We start from the raw sequence: 14,992 nt of genomic DNA on the forward strand, positions 1-14,992 counted from the left end.
ATGAGATGTTTCTCCATCACACAGATAATAGTACAAACTGACTTCTATTAACTTGATGAACACAACAAAATGAGGTCTTGTCAACAGATCAAAGTTAAAAGGATATTTTATGGCTTCCTATTTTGCTGTGACATTTTAACACTGTTTACAAATACTGCATTGCAAATTTTTTGATGAAAACTAACAAGTAATTGTGTTGTTAGCACAAATAACAATGGAGTTGAGGTTCTGTGAGATGGTGATCTTCCTTGCTTTCCTCTCTATCCCCAAGGCCTAGAAATGTTCTTGGAATGCAGTAGAGGTTTAGTACATTTATTTAATGAGTAAAAATAATACACTTAAGACTACAAACAGATTCCAATCTAACCTGACATAATATATCTGGATGCTATCCTCTATTGTACAGTTTTGAAAATCATAGACCATGTCTTAGCCTATTCACTTCTTCAAGACAGAGCATCATGAAAACAGTTTGTTACAGGTGAGTAGCAGGGATGATGATGATGATGATGATGATTATTATTATTATTATTATTATTATTATTTTAGCTTTTTTCACTTCAATGTTTTTAATTTAGAAAGCAGAAAATTTCCCAAACTTTCTCCTTCCCCTTTACTGAACCACCATGCACTGTAACATTCCCAACAGTTTCTTCAAATTTCAAATACTGAAATCCACATAGTTGTCTATCTTGATAAGTCAGCCTCTGAACCGACAAGAGGAAACTGAATCAACTTGCCGTGTATCTATTTCCAGTAGTATTCTCTGGTAATTTCTGTTTTTAATTAAAGTAAGCTTCTAAGTTTTAGGAAAGCGGTGCAGGTTTTTTTCAGGGCTTGAGTCTGCTCCCATTTAAGAGAATTAAACGCTTTAACAAATGCATCTCAGTGGACCCTGTTATCGTCTCATCCGCTAATTTACCGCTTCTAGGAGGAGAGCTTAGGGGACACTCATTTTACACACATAGTCGAGTTTCTTTCCTTGCCCTTTCCCTTGAAGTATTTCTGTGCAGATCAATTAACTCTCTCCCTGTCCAACCTTTTCTCAGGAGTATGGGTCCCTAATGCTACCGTTTTGATATGAAAGGGTAGAACTGCTGAGGAGTCTGTTCTTTCATTAACTACAAATTCATTTGAGACACACATAGTTTAATTTGATACCTGGTAACAAGGCAACAATGTTCAGCACAGCACTTCTCTCCGATCCATCCTTATGTAAGTCAACCATGGCTATTTTAAAAGAAAATAACGCCCAGAGACATTATTTATTTCAGTCAAAATTTCACTCATTGAGATATTTTAATGCACTTATTTTATTTTATTTTATTTTATTTTTGTTGTTCTCAATGGGCTTGTGTTTAAAAAGCAGGAACCACAAATCTGCTCACGTTGTTTGTGTAGACCTCAGTGCATATCTACATTAAAAGAATGGAGTTAACTTAATGAAGTCTTCCTTAACTCAAGAGCTTTTGGTGTAGTGATTTCTTTTTCCCACATTTGGTGGCAGCAAAATCGAAATCAATTTAAGCCTTGATCGTCACTCAGCCAGCTTAACTGTGCCCTTTCCTCTGCTTTTGCACACTATCATAATATGTAAAAATGGGTAAGCCTGGAAGATTAACTGCAAATGATGGAGAAGTGGGGGGGGGGGGGAGCAAGTGGATAAGGCTATATAGGGTACAAAATAAACACTGCCCTGTTTATGGAAAGCAAACACACTGGGCAGTGGGAATGCATGCCTTTAATCCCAGCACTCAGGAGGCAGAGGCAGATGGAGGGAGTTCCAGGACAGCCAGGAACCCTGTCTTGAAAACAAAAACAAAGAAAAAGTATGAACTCCATATAAATGTGTGTGAAAGTCACAAGATTTTTCTAAAAACCATAGCTCAGGTGTTCCATGGTTATTTTGACACTAAGCTATGTAACTTTAAAAAAAAAATTCCTTCCCCTCTCCTTTACTCTAAGGAAAATGATCTCCTGGACACAAAACAGATCATTTCCTAACTTCACTTCAAAAGGGATAGATTCACACCTTCTTTAAAAAAAAACAAAACAAAACAACAACAACAAAACTGTGGTAGTTTGAATGCAATAGGCCTCCATCAGCTCATAGGAAGTGTCACTAGTAGGAGGTGTGGCCTTGTTGGAGGAAGTGTGTCACTGTGATAGGGGCAGGCTTTGAGGTTTCCTATGATCGGTGAACTTCCTGTTGCCTGCAAGATGTAGGACTCTCAGCTACTTCTCCAGGACCATGTCTGCATGCACTCCACCATGATGATATTGGACTGAACCTCTGAAACTGTAAACCACCCCAATGAAAGGTCTTGCTTTGTAAGAGTTGCCATGGTCATGTATCTCTTCCCAGCAATAGAAACCCCAACTAAGACATCTTTGTTTTTTCTTCCTTTCTTTGGTAGGGGGAGGGTCGGAGCTGAGTGCAGCCCAATGTGTCATCTTTAATTTCATACTTTTGTTTCTATGCTTGTATGTTTTTTTTTACAGTATTAACATCAGTTTAACTATCTCAATCCATTTAAGAGAACAAATGATTTGACCTTGAACTGCCTTCAAACGCACAAGGATTTTCTTTTTTTTCTGGTCCCCTCTGAGGAGGTCTTGAAACTTATCTTCAAAGTAATTCTTCAACTTGATGTAATACATGAATTATTCACACAAGAAATGTATTTTAATCACTTCTTATCAGCACTGATATTAGTGCCAAGGACATTACAGGTAAAACAGATGCTAAGCACAAATCCTCTCATTGAGATTTGCTTTAAAATTGTTGGCATTTTGTGATAGATAAAAGCCTCATTCTTTAACCATAGCATGTAGTATTTAAAGAAAACTTTTAGAATGAAGAATTATGGTACAATCAGGAAGCGAGAAGCAGGCAGGAATACACACTTTGGGTAGCACTAAGCATTTGTGGCTGGGAACACAATTTAGTTGGTAGAGCATCATAGAGGCTGTGGGTTCAATCCCCAGACCTTACAAATTATGTGTGATGGTGCAATCATGGAATCCAAGCACTTGAGACGTGGAGACAGGATCATCAGGAGTTCAAGGTCATCCACAGATACAAAATTAATTTTGTTTTCTGTGATGTTCATCGAACAAAATTCAATCATATACTAAATGTGCTAAGACTGCTTTGCACATAAAACCTCTTTTTGAAAGAATATAAAATTAAATCCTTCTTCCACTGAACAACTACTGTTAACTAATTTTTTTTCCTTTTTTTAAATTTAAATTTGAAACAATGTTGATTTACATGTCAATCCCATTCCCTCACCCTCCCATCCTCCCCTATCATCCCACCAAACCCAAACCCATCCCCTTTCTGCTCCCCAGGGAGGGTGAGACCTTCCATGGGGAGTCTTCAAAGTCTGTCATATCCTTTGGGGCAGGGTCTAGGTCATCTCCCATGTGTCTAGGTTGAGAAAGTATCCTTCTATGTGGGATGGACTTCCAAAGTACTAGGGATAAATATTGATCCATTACTAGAGGCCACATAGACTGCTCAGTCCTCTTAACTAACACCCCCATTCAGGAGGTCTGGGTCAGTCCTATGCTGCTTTCCCAGCTATCAGACTGGGGTGCATGAGCGCCTCCTTGTGTTAATATTTAATACAGTTAGCACAGCTTTCAAATCACGTATGAACCCACTCTGGATATATGTTTTTAAAGTTAAATGCTCTTTCCAGAAATGATGTTTTCTTTTTAAAAATTACCATGAGCAGTTTTCCATACACTCATAATTCTTTTAAAACCTTCACAATTGCACAAATGGGTCATTTAACCTAATGGGACTGCCTAGACTCTATACTATACACACCATCAAATCAGAAATCCAGAGAAGGAAAGAATGAAACACCCACTTGTAAAAAAAAAAAAAAAAAAAAAACAAGTACGGGGGAAAAATTATGAATTAGATAGGGGATTTTCTAGGTCTTTGGATACAAGAAAAAAAAAAAAAGTAAAAAAGTGCCGCTTGTGTGTAGAGGTCTGTAGCAAACTGTGCTCAATGCTCCTTTGTCAGACAAGGGTCATGCTAATGTTAGGGTTGACACTGAGACCAGAAATTGAGACACACAGCGGACTTCTACTTGCTTGGAGTGCATGTGGCAGTGTTTGGAAGCATTCAAGCAGAAGGCAGCCCCTCCCCACTCTGTTCTTCATAGTCCCAGTGGAGACCAAGGCCCCTGGAGATGAGTGAAGAACATGATACTGGCAGGGGGGACAACAAGCATCATCACGTTAAGGAGTGTCCCTTAGAGAAGAACTCATATAAGATAGGTTTGCCTGCTTATCCCACAGAGTAGAGCAGCTTCCCAAGACTTCAGATCCTCACGAGCCACCTTCATAATTTTGTGCTATTGCCCTACCAGTTTTGTTTTGTTTGTTTTCAAACATTATTGCTTGCACTGTTGCAATTGGAAAGCAGTATTGCCTGCCACAAACGGAAATGCAAGGGGGACTTTGTGAATTCAGTGACAGGAAGTACACAACAGAAAACTTAGGGGCTGAGCAGTTAAGAGCACCGGCCCCATTTGCAGAGGAACTGGGTTCCATTCCTATTACCCACAAAGACCCTCACAGTCCACCATTACTGCAGTTCCAAGGGATCTAAGGCCCTCTCCTGGCCTCTCTGGGCACGGCATGCACATGGTACACAGACATAAATGCTGATGAAACAGTCATATATATAAAATAATAAAAATAAAATTAAAAAGGTTTTAGTCAGGGCTAGATGTTGTGGCTCCTGGGCCTGAAGAAAAAAAAATCTCTGTTTGTTTAAGAAAGATAAAGAATGGCGTTGAACTGGGTAGGGAAAAATTAACAAGGGCTAAAATCATTACTGACAAACCCAGACTGTCAGTCCAAGGACTTCCCCAGAAGTGCAAGGAAATTAAATCACTTTCACTATGTGAGTCAATGTTATTTATATCACCTAACATCCTGCTCAGGGGCCCACATCCCTCTGGAGCAAATGCTATGCTAGAGGAAGCTGTCCTAGGTAAAAGGAGAGCTGCCTCTGGTGTATCCCTAAGCCAGCCTTTAGAACTTTAGAGCTTTAGGGGAGTGGAGACATTACCTTATACTCTGTAACTTTATGCCATGTCTGATCAGGTATGCCCCAGCATCCATGAACTTTCCTGCTATGGGCTGGATCATGTAGCTCAAAACTGTTTGTTTTGTTTTGTTTTCTCAGGAGGGGTGAAAGGGCATTGAGACAGTCTTATGTAGCCTTGCCTTTTCATTTGGCTGAGGATGAACTTGAATTGCCGATCTTCCTGTCTCAATTTCCCATGTGATTTCCAACATGAGTCACTGCACCCAGATAGATTGCTTCTCCTAACCTGCAGCAGCTGAGATGAGAATTCTTGAAAGGGACTTGGAAGAGGAGGCATGCTTGATATGGTGGTCTGAAATCAGGCTATATACACAGAAGGAAGTCAGTGTGAAGATGCAGGGAGATGAATATAGTGTATAGACTAAGAAGAAACCAGGCCAACTCACAGCTCCAACTTGGTCTCCAGCCTCAAGAACTGTGAGAAAAATACATTTCTGTTTAAGCTGCTCGGTGCCTCTCTGGCAAACCAACATATTTCCTGAATGGAACAAATTCAGAAGACACCCCCTCCACACACACACATACACACACATAATCACTTTAGCTTGCTTCTTGAAATATTACAGAGAAACTGAAATACAGAGCCCATGAAGACATAATTTATGTGTGGTAATGAACATTGTCAGACTCCTAGTGGAGATTATGTATGATCAGACATGGATACCTTAAAGACAGGTGCTTCAGTCCAGAAGCACAAGCTGTCCTCTGTATCAATGGTGTTGTGATGTATGACCCTCTGTGAGAAACAGCCCTAAGTTAAAAATGGAACCATAGATCTCATAGACAGTGTTCTCAGAGGTGAAGCCCTTGTCACAAGAGGCAATTAGAACTTATGCAGAAATGATGCAGGGCTCAAGAGGTGGCTCAGTGGTTAAGAGTACTGGCTGCTCTTTCAGAGGACCCATGTCTATTCCCAGCATCCACATGGCAGCTCACAACCAGTTCCAGGGGGTCCAATGTGCTCTTTTGGCCTTCATGGATACAAGGTATGGACTTAGTGCACAGTTACATGCAGGCAACACACACACACACACAATGTAAAATAGTTTCTTTCTTTCCTTTCTTTTTTTTTTTTTTTTTTTTTGTAATTTTTAAAGAGGCTCTGGGTTTGGTTTCCAGCACCCATATGGTGGCTCACAATTTTTTATAAATTAACATCCAAGGGAATCCAATGCCCTCTTCTAACCCAGAGATCCAACACCCTGGGGCTTCTGTGGAACCTTTATTCACATGCATACATTCAAAACTTAAAATAATAAAAATAAAATATTAAGAAAATGTATGTTGTAATCTTTTCTGTTGTTGTTTTAGACAAGATCTCACTAGACAGCCCTAACTGACCTGGAACTCTCAGTGGAGACCAGGCTGACCTCAAACTCACAGTAATCCATCTGCCTCTGCCTCTTGAGTGTGGGGATTAAAGTGTGCCACCCCACCCGGCGCGCCTTTATTTTCAATTAAGTTATGTCTTTCAGAATTTAAGAGAGTTTATAAAATTTCTTCACTGTACTATCTGTTTTATTATTAACAAAATGTGTCACATACATGTAGATACTGTTAGCTCACTTTCCTGAAGTCTTGCAACAGGTATTCATTGAGGGAATACAAAAAAAATGACCAAAGATTTTGCCCCAATGGAGTTGACTATAATTAGAAAATACAACACCTTCACAAAACATCTCCACAAACAAGTAGTAACTGTATGGTCAGAATGGGGTTTTATACACAAAAATAATGACATTATAATTCTGTTCTTATGCAAAGATTTCACACCATCCTGTCTTTCTGTAAGAACTTTTCATTATACATTCCTTATAGCTTGATCTGGGTTAATGATCGCATGCCTTTCAGGAATTATTGGGACTGGATCTCATCTGCAGAGCATTTGCCTAGCATGTGCAGGGGCCTGGGTTCAATTCCCAGTATTGCAAATAAAGGAACAAATAAAGGAACCCAGTGCTATCTCACCAATACACACACCCAGCCATAAGGGAAGGTAGAGGAGAGTCAGAAAAAATAATATGGTATCTGTCTCTTTTGTACAGTTCAAAAGGGTAGAGAGTGTCTGTTCAGGTTTGGTTTTGGTGATTCTGAATGGAAACCTAAGTTTCTAGTGGTTGTTTCTACTAACAAGAATTGTGCATTTATGGTTGAGGCTGCAGCTCGATGATAGAGTACTCACCTTTTACTAATCATAAGTTCAATCCCAGACCCTGTCTCAAGGAAGACACGTGCATCTATTTAATTCATCTTCAGTGGACTAAAAAAAATTCTATGCATTGGAAATAAATAACCTAAAAGTTAGCCAGAAATATATGTATGTCTCTATATATACATGTACCTACATCTGCCACTGAATTTCATTTTCTACATTTGTATTCTTCTCAGCCAAATATGGCTTTCCTCTGCCTGTCTGCCAAATACTTTAGGACTTGTGTAATAAAGCACAACCTGTGTGAGTCACTCAATTCTGCAGGAAACAATGGGAAAACTTTCATTTAGCAGGCTGGCTCTCCCAGCACTAGTGGGAGAACCTAATTAAAGCGTAACTGGGGATACAGGTGGCCCAGTGGTTTCTCTGAAGACCAGTACAGCTTCAGTTTCAAGTCTTTTCTGGAAGGGAAATCACCAAGAAGCTGTACTCTACCATCTTAGAGTAGAAAAAAAAAATGGGAAGCAAAATTCACAAGGACCATGACCTGTGTGCACATATAAATCACTTCTGGGTTCTTAGGCCTTCATTCTCACTGATAGTGATAATCACATCTATCAGATAGTGACTGACACTAACTAGTGCCTGGTGCCCAGCACTCAGGTGACAGAGGCCATCAGGATGGGGCGGGGTGGGCTCGGGGATGGAGTGTGTCTCTGTGAGTTCAAGCCCAGTCTGGTCTACATAATGAGTTCAAAGCCAGTCAGGAGCTGTATAGTGGGAGCTTGTCTAAAGATATAAAATAAAAAGAATTAAATTAACTGTTTTTTATAACAAGCATCCAAAATTTGTTTTGAGACAAGAAAGCAAAGCCTTTTGAGTCTTTCTGTCTTAGAAGTATGCATCTTTTTCCTCAACAGAACTTGGGTAACTTACTAGAACACTTAGGAACAAAGGTCTACATTGTAGTTGGAGGTCCCACCTGCCAAATAACAACCCTAAAGCATAACATTAATTACAATTGTTTGACAGATGGCTCAAACTTGTTACTGACTAGCTCTCATGATGAAATTAACGCATTTTTTACTAATCTGTGTATCATCACGTGGCTGTGGCTCCCAGGTAATGTTCTGCCATCTTACGGCTTTGGCAGCTACATGGCATCTCCCTGACTTTGCAGCCTCTCTCCACATCTTTGTTTGGATTTCCTGCCTAGCTATATTCTGCCTTTACTCATCAACCAATAAAAACAACACATACTTGCAGCATACAGAAGGGCCTCCCACAACACTACATATCGAGTTTCAGATCACCTACAGCTGTATAGTGGGACCCTGTCTTCAAATATTAAAACAAAAACCAACCAAACCAAACAATAAAAGAAATTTTTTATCTAATAGAGGGTTAGACAAAGTGGTTAATGAGAAAATGAAAATATGGTTGATACTTAAAGAAATACAAAGGCACAAAACTCATACTATTTTTTATCTGAGATTTATTTTTGTTTGAAGTGGGGGCTAGGGTCTGACTATGTGCCTTAGAGTGGCCTTGAACTCACAGTAATCCTCCTTCCTCAATCTCCCACATGCTGGAGTTACAGGTGTGAAACTTGCATGCCACACAGCTAAATATGCTTGGTAATATGTTTATCTATAAAGTGGAAGGTCTTTTGTAACACTGGGGGAAGTGCAGATTAATTTGGAGGACAATTTGGCAGAATAAATTCTCCAGAATATTTTATTTTATAGGTATACGGACTTTACACATCAAATCAAGAAATTAGAATAATCTAATTGCTGCTCATTATAACATCTAAAAATAGCTTATAGTGGAACCATGCAATAGAATACTATGCTGCTATTAAAAGTTATATTCAAAGCAGGCAATGGTGGCACACATCTTTAATCCCAGTACTTGGGAGGCAGAGGCAGGCAGATCTCTGTGAGTTTGAGGCCAGTCTGGTCTACAGAGTGAGTTCCAGGTCAACCATGATTGTTTCACAGAGAAACCCTATCTCAAAAAAAAAGTTATATTCAAAGTTAGTGTTTGAAATGGAAGTGAGTATAGAATATAACACAAGTTTTTAAAACACAGCTTATTCTAAAACAGACATAATATATCATAATCCTTGAAACCTATGAATTAAGGGATGCCTGAAAGTATGTTACCAAGTCATTTATAAAACTGTCTCTTCATGGTAAAATTTGAGGGTAATTTAAAGATAATATTTGTAATATTCTTTTCTCTTACTTAGAGTGGTAATGAGGATGTCTTCCAGTAAGAATGAAAGGTTGATCAGCCCTCTGTTGTAAAGTAAATCTCCCTTTCTTCCTGACAATGGAAATATTTAAAAACTGAGGAACACCTGAGCTCCTTGACAGTCTAAAGAAAACATATGTATTATAATTACACAGTATTTTTAGCAAATTGGCATGAGTGTTTGTGTTTGAAGCATTGCTGGAGAGTCACCAGTTGAACAGGTGTGCTGGGTGGGGCAGGCCATCTGTTTCTCTTTCTGGAGATGTTTTGTAAGGGACTGGAGAAGGATTTAAAAACCCTATCCTCCCTGACTGAGAAACAGGAGGAGAAAATTAATACCTGTCCTATGACCTAGCACCACCTTCTGTTGTTATTTTCAGTGGACTCCTTAGAATCTACCAACAACTGTGCCTAAAGCTTTGGGATTCCATGCTATGACTCAGACTAGTTCCAAAGTGTAAAGTGTCCTTTTGCAAAGGAAGTTAATTAGTATCTGAGGTTAAGGTGGAAGCAGTTGGAAACATTCTCTCCAGAAATTCTGACTGTGATTTTAACTTTGTTTTGTGCAAAAAAAGCTTTAGGGGTCTTTTGAGTCTGGAATAGAAAAAAAAATCATTCTTGTTTCTTTCTACTTTATGGTTTGTTTGCCACCCAGTCTCCTGTAACCCAAGCTGACCTTGAATTCCTGGTTTTACTTCCGGAGTGTTAGGATTATTGGCCTGTGCCACAACACCCAGAACTATGAGATTTATTGTTCTGTTCTGCATGAAGGGAAAATTATATTCAAGTCTCCAAGTTGGTAAGATTTTCCAAAACTGCTATTTTTTCTCTTTAAAGTCAGCATAGCTCAGAAGAAGAAGAAGAAGAAGAAGAAGAAGAAGAAGAAGAAGAAGAAGAAGAAGAAGAAGAAGAAGAAGAGATGAAGGAGTGGGAAAAAGGAAGTAAGGACTTTGGTATGATATAGCCACTTTCAAAGGCACCTTGGCAGGTTCTTACAAAGCTGAATACAGTTACTATGATGATGCTGGAATCTATCATACTCCTCGGTTTTAAAAATATATATTGAAAGTTTACATTTAAAAACAAAACAAAACAAAATCCACCCTTCCATATGATGGCCATAGCAGCTTTATCCAGAGTTGCTGAATGTTGGAAGTACTAAAGAGTCCCTCAACAGGTGTACACATAATTCAACTATATTATAGCCATACAGTGAGATCAAGAAATGAGATACCAGGGAACCTTAAGTCTTAGCACTTAAAATTTGTATCTTCAGTGCACATTTGAGAAGGCTATAGACTGCATGATATCAATTACAAGATAGTCTACAGGCCGCAAAACTATAGTTAAAAAGTCGATGGTTACCAGGTTTCCACCTTCATTGTCAGCTTCCCTGGGCTAGAATCACCGTGGAATTACATCTCTGGGTATGCTTGTAGGGATATTTCTAGAAGGGTTTGACTAAGGGAATGGAAAAACCTACTCTGCATGTCACCAGCACTATCCCAAGACTGAGGACTCGCGACCAAATAAAAAGTAGAAGGCTAGCTGAGCACCAGATTTCACCTCTATTTCCTGAGTGGGGACCCAGTGTGGTCATCTTCCTCCCACTCCTGCTTTCCTGATGGACAGCATCCCTTCTGAAGCTGAACTAAAAGAAAACCTCCCTTCCTTAAGCTGTTTTTGTTGGTATTTTGTCACGGAAACAAGAAAAAAAAATAACTAACACAGGTGGATAAGGCAGGAAGCACACTGCATACTGAATATTTAGGGAATGAAACTATTATGTGTAACACTGTAATGGTGGGCACATGTTATGAGGAAGTTGTCAAACTCCATAGCATGTACCACACAAGTTTTACTTCTGAACAAAAACTCTGATTTTTAGCTAACAGTGCATTGGAACTGACTCATCAAACACACCAGGCTAAGCCAGACATTTAAAACAGGAGAAACTCCAGGAGGTGAAAGGGGAGAGCAGGAGCAAGGGAATGTATGAAAATTTGGAATTTTTTACTCATTTTTTTTTTATAAACCGCAAACTATCCTATACTTTTTGAGCTGATACATTCTTTTTATTTTATGTGTATGGGTGTTTTGCCTGCATGCATGTCTGTGCAGTACTTGTATGCCTGGTGTACAGGAAGGCCAGAAGTGGGTGCTGGATCCTCTCAAACAGTTGGGAGCCAACATGTTGGTTCTGGGAATCCAAGGCTGGTCCTCTGGAAGAGTGTTGAAATATACAGAACGTGAGTGGCAGACTCATGAATTGTTATATGCATGGAAGTTGTAGTTCCATTTTTATTTTGGGATGCAGTAGAATTTTTTCATCTCTCTACCCACCTTCTATTGAGTAGTCATTTTTATCCTTTGACATGTGATGTGTCAATGAATATCTACAGTTACACCTGCGCTTTTTTGAATGAGACCCTGATATTCATGAATTGCAAAAATGCTTCTGTGACAGTAGTCACAGACCCTGTGCAATTTTTCATTTTGGAAATAATGGCTTAATTGTTTGCAGCTTGTCATTATCATTCCCTAGTGGACATTGGATCTTCATAAGAGAGATGGTTGGCAGCTTCCCTTTCCATGGTATGAAGAACAAACATACTACAGATGTCTCAGTGTAAAACCAGCTGCCCAGTCAACCTCGCTGGTTTCTCTTTTAAGTACCGAGAGAATATCTAAGCTTTTCATACAAAAGTCAATACATTTAATTATGGAAACTTAAACACTTTTAAAAAGGTAGGATTTGAGTGAAGGAGTGTTCGTGTGTGTGTGTGTGTGTGTGTGTGTGTGTGTGTGTGTGTGTGTGTGTATGCTCATTTAGACAGGGTCTCATTGTGTAGCCCTGGCTGGCCTGGAATTCATTGTGTTTTCTTGCTGGTCCAAAATTATAATCCTGATGCTGCTACCCCCACACTTCCACACTCATCATTTATTTTGAAATATTTTAGCTTTGCAACAAACTATAAAGACAGTACAGAGGCACTATGTACTGTACTCCATTCAGAGTTCTAGCAATAGCAACAAAGACCAACATGGATTTTTCTTTTTTTATGAAGCAAAGTATTCAAGCTTTTGGTGTTAGCTGGTGCTGGATTTCTTCCCAGTTAAGCAAGTCAGATATTTTCTAATAATGTAATGGTCCTTTGGAATTTGCTTTCTTCATCTAATGAGATTTACTTAATGTGATGTCTTTAGCATGCAGGACATTCACGCCTTGAATTTCTGACTTAATGGGCTTAGCTGGAGCCTTAGAAGTGGCTGAGTGATGGTAATGATGGGGCCTGGAGACACGCCTTAAGACTCAAAAGCTGAAAATCACATAGCCTGTGGCTCATTTCATGCATTTAGCATGCAAGGCAAAACAACTCTGAACTCATTTGAAATCAGAAGCACAGCTGGTAAAACTAATCATTTTATTATCTCTAAACATGTGACTGCAAAGACCCAGGCAGAGCTAACTCCATCCAAGGTAAAAACAGATTGTGTTGCATGAAGTTAAACCACCAGAAAGCAGCCAATACACTAAGAAAGGCAAAAACCTATTCGGCACAGTGTGTGAAAAATACAAGCATTCTGCGTGTGTGTCTGTGGAGATTCTGGAAAAGAAACCCTCTACTGTAGAATTTGTGGTTATTCTTCATTATCCAGAAGAACTTCCTTACTGTTTGACATGGACAGTCAGCCTGGAATGTAACTTAAAGTAGTCTGCCGTGCACCTTAGATTAGTCACCTTTCTTATTGCTATGATGAAATGCAAAAGGCAACCGAAGGAGGAAGGCTTATTCTGGCTCACAGTACAGTGAGCTATGGAAAACATAGCCCATCAAGGGGAAAGCATGGTGGCAGGGATGGGCGGCTCTAGATAGACCTTGGCTCAGTTTTTAGGAAGTGTCAAGTGAACAGGAACGGGGAATAGGCCGTAGGACAATGCTTCTGTATGCTGTGAACATGTGCTGCTCTCATTGGTTGCTAATAAAAGCTGCATTGACCTATAACGAGGCAGAATACAGGTAGGCAGGAAACCCAAACTGAATACAGGGAGGAAGAAGGTCGAGGATCAAGGAGATTCCAGTCACCAGAGCAGCAAGATGTGCTAGACCACAGGTAAAGCCACAAGCCACGTGGCAATACATAGATTAATAGAAATGGTTTAATTTGAAAGTAGGACCTAGCTAGCCCTAAGCCTGGCCAAACATTTTGTAATTAATATTAAGCTTTTGTGTGATTGTTTCAGGCCTGGGTGGCCGGGAATTGCAAGCACTGCCTCCGTTGACAGGACAGATTATAAGCCTCAGGGACCACATCTAATGACTCACTTCCTTTGGTGAGGCTCACTTCCTAAAAGTTCTACAACCTTCCCAAACAGTGCCACCAGGTATGGACCAATTGTTCAAACACATAAGCCTAAGGGGGGGGGGCTTTCACATTCAAACCATCACACACGTATCAGATTTTATGATATTAACCCCACAATTATCTCTTCAGTTTGTCCTAGTTGCTTTGCATAAATGACATGGTGCCTACCTGTCTTTCAAGGCGAACTTCTCATTTACTTGGAAGTCATTTTTTATTTAAGTGAACACAATCAACACTATGGACTCTGTACCAGTTTTGTATGAGTTTGGTTAGCCCTCTGAGCTATGTCAACACTGAGACCCAGGAGATGTAGCTCTCTCTGGTCTGCAGGTAGTGCTTGAAGCTTGTTATGATCAAACAGTTCAACTGTGTCCCAGCACTTCAGAGAAGAGACCATGTTGTTTCCATGAGTCTCAAGAACTTTGAGCTCCTGAGATTTTTTTCTAGATCACAAACTATGCTTCACAATGTCAATAGACGCTAGAAGGAAAGAGTGACTAGCCATAGCTAGAGCATGGAGGATTGCCTTTGTCTTTCCCAGCACTGACTGTCCCGGGACAACACAGATGTAGCCAGAAGGCAGCTGTAACATGCTGTTGATCTGTTACTAGAAAAGAACCTGAACTTAAAAAGCTAGATTATTTCTTTTTAATTTTATTTATTTATTTATTTTAGATATAATGCTGTTGGCCAGTTACTAACATTGCTTATTGGGTACCTCTGTCTTTAATATTAACCCGTTTATATTAATCTTTAAACATAATTCTTTATTAATTCTTTGGAAATTTTACATTCTGCACCCCTCAGTCCGATCCCTCTATATCTGCCCCTCACTCCTGCAGTATGCCCCTCAAATTGATAATAATAATAAAAATAACCCCATCTTACTCCTCCATCTTTCCAACACTTCTCCATTCGTCCTAGTGGCATTGGGAGCTGCAGTGTGTCAGGAAGTACATTCTTTTGTTCAATCAGCCCCACTCACATAATGTTCATTGCAGTGAGTCATTGGTCTGGTTCAGAGTCTCTGGTTTCCGGTACACCATCATCGCTGGGCAAGCCAGAATATTTTATAA

Source organism: Phodopus roborovskii, unplaced genomic scaffold (assembly GCF_943737965.1).
Source record: "Phodopus roborovskii unplaced genomic scaffold, PHOROB, whole genome shotgun sequence".
Taxonomy (NCBI): Eukaryota; Metazoa; Chordata; class Mammalia; order Rodentia; family Cricetidae; genus Phodopus; species Phodopus roborovskii.